This window comes from Nomascus leucogenys, chromosome 20 (genome assembly GCF_006542625.1).
Source record: "Nomascus leucogenys isolate Asia chromosome 20, Asia_NLE_v1, whole genome shotgun sequence".
NCBI classification, from domain to species: domain Eukaryota; kingdom Metazoa; phylum Chordata; class Mammalia; order Primates; family Hylobatidae; genus Nomascus; species Nomascus leucogenys.
In genome coordinates, this window is record NC_044400.1 from 31,761,293 (window position 1) to 31,771,733 (window position 10,441).

A 10,441-nucleotide genomic window follows, 5' to 3' on the forward strand; every position below is an offset into this window, starting at 1 on the left:
TTACAAATCAGAACATTTTGTATTAAACCCAGAGAGTCAATTGTTAAACATTATACAACCACTATGATATCTCAAGAGCAGTGAGAGATGAAGATATTTTTGAAATTTAAGATTTATTAAAGTCTCTAAATATTCCATTTTTGTTCAGTCTGTGATTTTATAATACATGACCTACCAATTTATATTTCTTATGAACACATATATCATTATTATTGCTATTATTGGAAAAATTACAGAAAAGATTCATTTTACCCTGGAGGCCTAAGTTAAATAAATATATTAGCTAGGCAGATATGGATCTCAATCAGCAGACGTCACTATGTAGGCCCATCTTGATAAGATCATTTAGTTTCCCTGCTCACAATCACATTTCTTCTTCCAAAAGTAATTTAAATCAAAGTCAATCTTTAGCTACAACTTTAAATGAAGCAGATATCCACTAATGTAAATTTTTTAAAATAATTTTTATAAGCATGTGTTTTGAAATCATTGTTAATGAATGCTTTCCTACCTTTCTGAGGTCTAGAATGAATTGTTCTAAAATCAGGATGGCAGTTTGCTATTACTTAGAAGTGTGATGGCAGGGGCTCTAGATCTAAATTCTGATACTTCCACTAACTTACTTATCTTAAACAGGTTGGCTTTTTACAAAATGATAAACTGCACTGCATTAATAGATTCCAAATGGGGCCATATGTCAGAATTATCTAAAACTTTTTTTTTTAGGGAAAAAGAAGTTATATGATAAAATTAAGTCTCTCTCCTCCCCTGCCCTACCTCTGACAGTAGTTCTCCTTCCCAGACACAGGTGCTGCTGAATGTTTCTTGTGTATCTTCAAGAAATTATTGTCTGGAACTAAACACACACACACACACACACAAAACCCAAAAAACATATGTGTTTGGAAAGAGAGAGGCAAAAAAAAATTTAATAAAATTGATTCATTTTTTGCTGTGTTTTAATACATCCAAATCTATTTTATCTGTATCCCCAACCAATTCCCTAGAATCTTTTGAATTAAATTCCAAGTACCATGTTACTTCTTCTCTAAATATTTTAGTGTGTATGTGTAAAAACAAGGCATATATGGAGAACAACTTCTGGGACAACAGTGGTGGTGTACCATATCACTGACCCTCTTTCCATTGAAACTGCTAAAAACTGTAAAAAAAAAAAAAAGAAAGAAAAAGAAAAGAAACTAACAACCATTTAAAGCCTGTGGAAAAGGTCTTAGGAACAAAGAGCTAAGGAAGAAATATATATTCAAGATCGCCGAAAAAACTTTGTTTAAACAGTCTAAAATTAGTGGTATTTGAAAAACGACAACAACAACAACAAAGCCCTGCTCCCTGTCAGCTCACAGCCAAGAACACAGAGGGTACTTATTTCCCTCATCTCCCAGAGTACTTTATTCCTGGAAGGAGCAGAACATCAGCCTGGCTTATCCATCTCACAGCTACCTATTGCTGCTGCTAAGTCACAAGCCAGTGCAGTCAAAAGGCAGGAGAACCCTTCAGCTGGACAGCTTCCACTCACGAAATGCAGACTTACCTTATGCAAGGCACGCTGAGCAAATTGGGGTCCTGACCATCCTTGTCCTGGATCATGAGTCAGTGTTTCCATGCCAAGTGAGGTCAGCCAAAGGACCTCTGGTGAACTATTCCTCCTCCAGCTGGGGTATCACTCAAAGAGAAGCTTGCCATTCTCCCAGCTCCAGAGGTGACAGTAGTGGATTTGAAGTGGCAGAAGATGAAAAGTAGACTGGAAGACAGAGTAATAGAGATTTCACATGAAGACCAAAGAGAAAAAAGAATAAAATATGAAGAGAGCACCAACCAAAAGCACAGAACCAGATAGATTCACAGCTGAATTCTACCAGAGGTACAAACAAGAGCTAGAACCATTCCTACTGAAACTATTACAAAAAATTGAAAAGGAGGGACTCCTCCCTAACTCACTCTATGAGGCCACCATCATTCTGATGTCAAAACCTGGCAGAGGTACAACTAACAAGAAAAAGAGAAAACTTCAGGCCTATATCCTTGATAAATATCAATGCAAAAATCCTTAATAAAATACTGGCAAACCAAATCCAGCAGTACACCAAGAAGCCTATCTACCATGAGCAAGTATGCTGCATCCCCCGTATGCAAGATTGGTGCAACATACTCAAATCAATAAATGGGATTCATCACATAAACAGAACTGAAGACAAAAACCACATGATTATCTCAATAGATGCAGAAAAGGCCTTCAATAAAATTCAGCATCCCTTCAAGTTAAAAATTCTCAATAAACTAGGTATTGATGGAACATATCTCAAAATAATAAGAGCCATTCATATCATACCCACAGCCAATATCATACTGAATGGGCAAAAGCTGGAAGCATTCCCCATGAAAACTGGCACAAGACAAAGATGCCCTCTCTCACCACTCCTATTCAACATAGTATTGGAAGTTCTGGCCAGGGCAGTTAGGCAAAAGAAAGAAATAAAGAGAATCCCAATAGGAAGTGAGGAAGTCAAATTATCTTTGTTTGCAGATGTCATGATGCTATTAGAAAACCCCCTTGACTCAGCCCAAAAGCTTCTTATGCTGATTAGCAACTTTAGAAGTCTCAAGATACAAAATCAATGTCCAAAAATCGCTAGCATTCCTATACAACAGGCAAGCAGAGAGCCAAATATGAACTCCCATTCACAATTGCTACAAAGAGAATAAAGTATGTAGGAATACAGCTAACGAGGGAAGTGAAGGACTTCTTCAAGAAGAATTACAAACCACTACTGAAAAAAATCAGAGGACACAAACAAATAGGAAAACATTCCATGCTTATAGATAGGAAGAATCAACATCATTAAAATGATAACACTGCCCAAAGTAATTTATAGATTCAGTGCTATTCCCATTAAATTACCTATGACATTCTTCACATAATTAGAAAAAACTATTTTAAAATTCAGATGGAACCAAAAAAAAAAAAAAAAAAGGCTCACATAACCAAGACAATCGTAAGCAAAAAACAAAGCTGGAGGCATCATGCTACCTGACTTCAAACTGCACTACAAGCCTCCAGTAACCCAAACACCATGGTACCAGTATAAGAATAGACACATAGATCAATGGAACAGAATAAAGAACTCAGAAATAAGACCACACACATACAACCAGCTGATCTTTGAGAAACCTGACGAAAACAAGCAATGCGGAAAGGACTCCCTATTTAATAAATGGTGTTGGAAGAACTGGCTAACCATATGCAGAAAATTGAAACTGGACTCCTTCCTATGCCTTATACAAAAATTAAGATAGATTAAAGACTTAAATGTAAAACCCCAAACTATAAAAACTCTAGAGGAAAATTTAGGCAACACCATACAGGGCTTAGGCGCAGGCAAAGATTTCATGATGAGACTGCCAAAAGTAATTGCAACAAAAGCAAAAATTGACAAACGGTATCTAACTAAAGAGTTTCTGCATGGCAAAAGAAACTATCATCAAAGGGAACAGACAACCCACAGAATAGAAAAAATGTTTTTCAATCTATCGATCTGACAAAGGTCTAAAATTCAGGGTCTACAAGGAACTTAAACAAATTTACGAGAAAAAAACAAACAATTCCATTAAAAAAGTGTACAAAAGGACATGAACAAACACTTCTCAAAAATGACATAGATGCAGCCAACAAACATGAAAAAAAGCTCAACATCACTGATCATTAGAGAAATGCAAATCAAAACCACAATGAGATACCGTCTCACACCAGTCAGAATAGCTATTATTAAAAAAAGTCCAAAAACAACAGATGCTAGCAATGTTGCAGAGAAAAAGGAACACTTTTAGGCTGTTGGCGGGAAAGTAAATTAGTTCAACTACTGTGAAAGACAGTGCGGCAATTCCTCAAAGATCTAGAGGCAGAAATACCATTTAAACCCGCAATGCCATTTTTGGGTACGTACCCAGAGGAATACAGATCATTCTATTATAAAGATACATGCATGTGTATGTTCATTGCAGCACTATTCACAATAATAACAACATGGAATATACCTAAATGCCCATCAGTGATAGACTGGATAAAGAAAATGTGGTACATATACACCATAGAATTGATTTTCATATATGGTGTAAGAAACGGGTTCAGTTTCGTCAGAGGTGTTTGAACCAGAAGAACTCTATCTTTAATAGGGGCTGGGTAAAATGAGACTGAGACCTGCTAGACTACATTCCCAGGACATTAGGGCATTCTTAGTCACAGGATGTGATAGGAGGTCATAAAGATACAGGTCATAAAGACCTTGCTGATATAACAGGTTACAGTGAAGAAGCCAGCTAAAACCCACCAAAACCATGATGGTCACCTCTGGTCATCCTCACTGCTACACTCTCACCAGCATCACGACAGTTTACAAATGCCATAACAATGTCAGGACGTTACCCTATATGTTCTAAAAAGGGGAGACATGAATAATCCACCCCCTTGTTTAACATATAATCAAAAAATAACCACAAAAACAGGCAACCAACAGATCTCGGGGGTTCTCTGTCTATGGAGTAGCCTTTCTTGCTTTACTCTTTGTTCCTTTCTTTCTTTTCTCTTTTTTCTTTTTTTTTTTTTTTTTTTTTTTTTTTTTTTTTTTGAGATGAAGTTTCGCTCTTGTTGCCCAGGCTGGAGTGTGCAATGCCATGATCTTGGCTCACTGCAGTCTCTGCCTCCTGGCTTCAAGTGATTCTCCTGCCTCAGCCTCCCAAGTAGCTAGGATTATAGATGCCTGCCACCATGCCCAGCTAATTTTTCTATTTTTAGTAGAGAAGGGATTTCACCACATTGGCCAGACTGGCCTCGAATTCCTGACCTCAGGTGATGTGCCCACCTTGACCTCCAAAGTGCTGGGATTACAAGTGTGAGCGACTGCACCCACCCTCACTTTACTCTTTGAACTTGCCCTGAATTTTCTTGTGTGAGATCCAAGAACCCTCTCTTTGTATCTGGATCTGGACCCCTTTCTGGTAACAGTTTGAGTCTTCTGCATATAGCCATCACCATGTATGGAATAAGGAGTCCTTTTACTGTTGCTTCTTTTTGTCAGCTTTGTCAAAGATTAGATGGTTGTAGGTGTTTGGTCTTTTTTCTGGGATCTCTATTTTGTTCCACTGGGCTGCGTTTCTGTTCTTGTAGGGTACCATGCTGTTTTGGTTACTGCCGCATTGTGTTACAGTTTCAAGTTGGGTAGCATGATGTTCTTTTTGCTTGGGATTGCCTTGGCTATTCGGGATCTTTTTTATTTGTATATGAATTTTAAAATAATTTCTTCTAGTTCTGTGAAGAATGTCGTTGGTAATTTGATGCAAATAACATTGAGTCTGTAAATTGCTTTAGGCGGTATGGCCATTTTAACACTATTGATTCTTCCTATCCATGAGGATGGACTGTTTTTCCATTTGTTTGTGTCATCTCTGAGTTCTTTGAGCAGTGTCTTGTAGCTTTTATTGTAGAGCTCTTTCACCTCCTTGGTTAGCTGTATTCCTAAATATTTTATTTTTAATCTCCCTCTAACACAACCAGACTCTCTCTCTGTACTTTGAGATGTAAATTTTGCTATCTGATTTTTACCTAAAAATTGTCCCTTTCACATCCAAATTTAGGGCTATCTAGCTGACAATTGCCTAGGGTAATGAAACAGGTTATCAAGACATTGGAAGTCTAAATAAGAGACAAAAATACTGTAGTCTTCTGAATCCATAATATCTACCTTTAGTTGCATTTTGTATTTATGTCATGTATATATTGTTCCCTTACCAAAATATATAAATGAGCTCTAATTAATTGGCTTAAAGACAAACAAAATGCTGAAGTAAAATATTTTATCAGATAAATAAAATCTTTAAACCCAAATGCTTTTTCAAGTTCATGTGACTTAAGTATTTAATAAATAAGCTGGTTTTAAAATTATTGATAAAATAAAATTAGAAATGTCTTCAGAATTGTCCACATACATTATTGTTTATTCTTATTGATCAAGCAATTTTGTATTTATGTCAGCTGGATGTTATAAAGTGTCAAAATTTGACATGAGGGTTATAAATGTATAAATGCAGATCAAAAGAATTATTTTAGTGTAACTCTTTGATAAATAAAGCATTTAATATTGTTTATGTAATGAAAACAGCTAAATATTGAGGTATTGGGAAAAAAACTCATTCATTTAAACTTAAGGTTCTTACTTAGGTAAACAACTGAAATTAAGAGAGTATAAAATGTTTAATAGAGAAATAACTTTAAATTATGTCTATCACAGTTTTCATAAGTAATCTAGGTAAAGTATTTTAAAAATAAAGTAAGTAAATGTAATGGAATAAATGCTTGTAAATAAACTTGTTAACTTATTTAGATTCTAAAGTTATATTAAATTAAATAATAGATATACATTAAATATTTGGGTTATTTCCAATTTTCTTAAAAAATTTGTATTATAAAAAAATTTCTAAAAAGGTGTTCATATTAAAAGGAAATAGGTTGTGTCTAACTCAAAGTGTATTTATAAAACAAAGTAAAAGGAATCAGTAAATAAAAGATATGTAAAGAAAGTTACAGATATAAAGAAGTATTTTTGGTAAGAAATGTTAAAAGGAAAATAATTTTTTACAAGAAAGAATCTTGAATGGTAAAATGTTTTGTCCTAACATAAAATGACTGGTTATTTAAGAAAAAGGAATGTTTAGAATAAAACGGAAGTCCAAGCATGTTATAAACAATTTAAGTTATAATAAGGTTTAAAAAATAGAGAATTTATGAAAAAAAATCTTCATGTGATCATGCCGAATATAATTAAATGGAAATTATTCAGTCTTTCTAGACCTTGGGCTATGATATTAAAAATACATCAATACACTAAAGGATTGGTTAGAATAAAAAAATTTTCTTAAGGTATTTATTTACTCAATAAAATTACAAGAGATTTTATTTTTTTTTAACTGGAAAGTTTAACTTCTATTACATATTGCTATTTTCTGCTCTTCTCTGCTGTGAGAAGGGCTGAGATAATCTCTCCAACATTTTCATCAGCTTTTGTAACATTTTAACCCTCAGGTTCTAACTGATGTTGTGGCTTACCGGATAAAAATGTTTTCTTTCAAGTCTAAAGCAGAGGTCCCCACCCCCTGGACCACGGACTGGTACTGGTTTATGGCCTGTTAGAAACCAGGCCACAGAGCAGGAGGTAAGTGGTGGGCCAGTGAGCATTGCCATCTGAGCTCCACCCCCTTTTCTGTCAGTGGTGGCATTAGATTCTCATGGGAGTGCAAAACCTATTGTGAACTGTGCATGCGAGGGATCTAGGTAGTGCACCCTTATGAGAATCTACTTAACGCCTAATGATCTGAGGTGCAACAGTTTCACCCTAAAACCATGCCCTCACACCAGTCCATGGAAAGATTATCTTCCACGCAAACAGTCCCTGGTGCCAAAAAGGTTGGGTACTCCTGCTCTAAAGGAAATATTTTCTTCCAATATAACATTCAGTGCTGTGGGTTTTTCTTAATATATTTAAATTAGTCTGTTTTGATTTGCATGAGAAAGCTGACATTAAAATAATTTAAGAATTAAGGTTATTACATTCATGTAACTTTGTATATTCCTTTTAAGGTTGTTGTACTGATAAGTTACAAGTCTTTGACTCCTGGGTCTGAAAAGCACTGGAAGTCCTGCTACATCTTAAACAATGAGAGCAATGAAAGCCTCATCTTCAGATCTGGAGAATAAGGCAATCAAAATAAACTGTGTTCATGAGACACAGGGCCAGAAATTAAAACTCTTTAACCCCTCTAGGCCAAGGAACTATTGTGGAAGACGTGCACATGTGAGATTGTAAGACTGATTTTCAGAGATAAAATTAGTTCAGAGTTTCTCTAAAAATTAAACATTAATACAAAAGCACACTGATGCAAGCCCAGCATCTGGGCCCCGATGTCAGATTAACAATATTTTCTTGGAGCATTAACCCGCTTTTTAATAAAAAATTATAAAAGATTATGAAAAGGTTTATGGAAATTATATCTTATGGTCAAGATGACTAAAATTTAATAGGTTTGTTTATAAGACTTGAGACATTCAATCAGCCTCATGCTGTCTTTATTGGGCTTAATGTTTGGGAAATTAAGTCTTGTCTCTCAAAGAATAAAGGTTTTTTCTTCTTTTGTATTGAAATCTTTGAGTTATCACATTGGCTAAATGAATTACTTATTTTACAATGACCTGTGATTCTATTTTTGTCATATCAAGTGTTTTAAACTTTTGATATTTGACAAACTTTCCCAAATCAAATTCTGAATTCAGTCCTTTGACCTCATTTAACTTTTTGCTATTAAGTCCCCCAAAGTCCAAAAGAGATGTTCAGTCTATTTTGGTATAATAAAGTCATATAGGAACATTGTTAAATATGAAACAATATTTAACCTTCTTTGGATTGTATTTATACAAATGTGTTATTAGTATGTGTTCCAGAATTGTATGACATTAGTGTGATTCTGAAATGTCTTACTATATATTATCAGTAGTAATTATGATTATTATATACAATTGCTGTATGCCATAGAAATAACCACATTTCCTTGTCAATTATGTCTTTAATAATGGCTGTTCTAAGGTTTTTTTCATCCACACTTGTTATTTTACTTTGATCCTTTTATAGGACAGTTTATAATTAGCTAAAGAACAATGAGGAGTACTCTTAAATATAGTTTTCTAATAACTTTGGAAATAGTGCGATTGTAAGAGAGAAAAAACTTCTAGGACTCTCATGGAGAGCTGATGTATTCATGAGGATTATTGATCCAATATTGTGCGGAATAGGGGTTAATTGCATGGACTAAATGAATAGAAGGCTGAAATAATATTTAATAACATTTTACTTTAAATATTTGCTGATTCTTTGTGTTTTTTTTCAGATTCAAGAAACAAGCTATTTACAGCTTTTAATAATTGGTAAATTACTCTCATGACGAATATTTAAACCATAATTCTTTTTCTCTACCTATTTTTTTGCAAAATTTGGAGAATATTTTTGAGTTTCTTAATTTATAGCAATATGGCTATTTGCATAAGTTCAATAAGAATTTGCTTTCTTTCATAACAGGACATCATTGGAGATACTAGTTATTTTACCAAGGCTTTGACTGGAATGATGTATTTTCAGATTTCCTTGAGGAAATGAAGCTGACCTAGAGAGCTGATAAAAAGCCCTGTGGAAAAAGTGGCCTCGTATCTTGTCCTTTATAGGGTCCTGACCTGTGGTGAGTAAAGAATGTCACCATCTGAGAGGCCCAGGAACCCCATCTTTTCTTGGGACCTCAAAAAGAGACATACAGGTTTGTGCACAGATAAATTCTTGGCTTGGCTCAAGGCTTTTTCAAACATGTAATCTTATGGCCTATGTCAGTTTTCCAGGATTGTTCTCTCTTTTTATTTGCTTGTTTGTTTTCTTTCTCTCTTCCTTTCCCTATTTTTTCTTCACGGAGTATGAAACTTCACAACATGCCAAAAATGAGCTTTCCTAAAGTGGGACCTACCCACTAAAGAATAAACTGTCCTAATGACAAAAAAGTCAGACAAAACCTTAGCAGAGAGACCCATTTTCTTCAAAATACTTCCCCCAAAGGATTTTAAAAAGAAAATGGGGGATAAATATGAAAGGAACATAAAAACTTAGAACTCCAATACACTATGCCAAAAGAAAAAAATTAAGCTGAAAGTTGAGTTATGCAAGAAATTGTTTTTCCTTTTGTTCCTAAGCAGATAGCTGCAGATAAAAGGTTAAATATCTCCACAGATTCCCCTTTGCTTTATAAAGTGCTGACTCACTGAGCAATAGTTGAATAAATAACTGAATGTTTTCCTACCTTCTTCTTTTCTCTTGTACCATGTGTATGACCATACCCTCCTTTTTTCCCCTTTGGCCCACTTTTTCCTTTTAAATATTAAAACCTTCAAAGTCATCTTTGAAGAAAGGCACAGACCATAGCCTGTTGTCAGGTTCCAACCCTAGCTGGGGTTGGAGGGGAGCTGGTGGACAGGTAACAAGTAGGTGAAAGAACACGCAAGGTACTGTAGGCAGTTGGGACAAGGCTTCATTCTCTCCATCTCTCTCCTACAGAGTTAGTGGTGCAGTTATATTTCTCACAGACAACAGTGGTTCAAAACCAGATATGAGTTTACGCAAACAGGTTGCATTAAATGGTTACATAAATGTGATTACATAGTCCATGATTGTGTGCCTGCACTCCAAACTCACTGTGTCATGTTGTACTGGATGTCTTCCTTTTCCTACTCCTGACTGAAGCACAGCCATTTTCCTTACACTCCACCCGCTAGGTAAGGGAGTTCTCCTAGCAGGGAGATGTGCCCACAGGGCAGAATCCTGGACCCAGAGGCCACAGCAGC